The 1,098-nt window shown below is 56.8% G+C and overlaps 1 protein-coding gene across 1 annotated transcript in view; it reads left to right on the top strand.

The window, feature by feature from the left end:
- LOC113215399 (uncharacterized) overlaps positions 1-1,098 on the top strand; it is a 123,421-nt gene that overhangs the window by 1,392 nt on the left and 120,931 nt on the right. The gene's annotated exons all lie outside the window — the stretch shown is intronic.

The raw sequence follows: 1,098 nt of genomic DNA, 5'->3' as shown, positions 1-1,098 counted from the left end.
GCCCCATGCCTCTCGATGGTGAGCCCCCCCGTTCAGAATCACGGCCAGCATGGGGCAGCTGAAGACGACTGCTGTGGCCAGGCAGAGAGATAAGCAGCGTCGCTGGCTGCACGGCGCCCAGCTGCAGGCTGACGCAGCTCCCACCCTCCCTACATGCATTCATCCACAACTCGAAAAGAATTTGACGACGAATCATTTGGCGTACGACTGTCTGCGTCTACTCCGATGCCTGCAACCAGAAATCTGGTTGTCACGATGAGACCCCCCATGAATGAAAACATCAAACCAACCCTTTGCCACCATACACTTGGCTGATCTTGTCAACCTCATGGCCAACCTGCTTCATGTATATACCAGGTGGCTGACTCACGCCGCGCACTTCTGGAGTTGTACTGTACCGCATGCACGGGTGCGGGCTGGTTGCCTACTAGCACGGGGCCACAAGGAGCCGTGGACAGCAGCGTTGATTGGATAGGCAAACGCGCCCGCACTAAGCAATAGGAAAGAAAAGGAACAAAAACCTGCAGGTTTAATTTGCCAGACCAAGCCTCCTTTATTGTGCGTATACCTAGCCCAACAACTGCTGCATGCCACCGTAGTGCCAAAGCACGGCCCGGAAAGTATAAAACATGGGCCTAATGCGGGGATAAATAATTATATGAGGGGTCGCTATGTGCATCTGGTTGCGCTGCACATCTCTTCTCCCCTCTCCCCTTCACATGTGCGTGCGTGTGTGTGTGCGCACGGCTTTGTCGAGGCGCTGGGCTGCATGCACGTGTGCAGCACAATGAGTGCAAACTCCCCCTCCAGGTACATGACGTAACGCATTGCGCCGTGGCCTAGTGCTGTGCAGGTCCGAGTAGTCCTGCGCCCGCCTCCCTGGCGTGCCGCTGTGTAGCGCGTTACCGCTCCGTGGCGCGCTTTAGAATGCGAGAGTTGCGGGGGCACGTATGTGTGTGCACTCCCACTCAGCGTTTCGGTAAGGAAGTGGCAATGTTTCGCTCTAGAATCAATAGAGTCCTCTCTACAGACTTTCGCTCCTTCTCTGTACCCCTTCCAGCCCCGCGGCCATGTGGCTTCCTGCCCCCCCCCCCCCCC

Source organism: Frankliniella occidentalis, unplaced genomic scaffold (genome assembly GCF_000697945.3).
Source record: "Frankliniella occidentalis isolate FOCC.00 unplaced genomic scaffold, Focc_3.1 Scaffold92, whole genome shotgun sequence".
Lineage (NCBI taxonomy): Eukaryota > Metazoa > Arthropoda > Insecta > Thysanoptera > Thripidae > Frankliniella > Frankliniella occidentalis.
The sequence above is the reverse complement of the archived record's forward strand: the minus strand, read 5'-3'. Positions and strand labels throughout refer to the sequence as shown.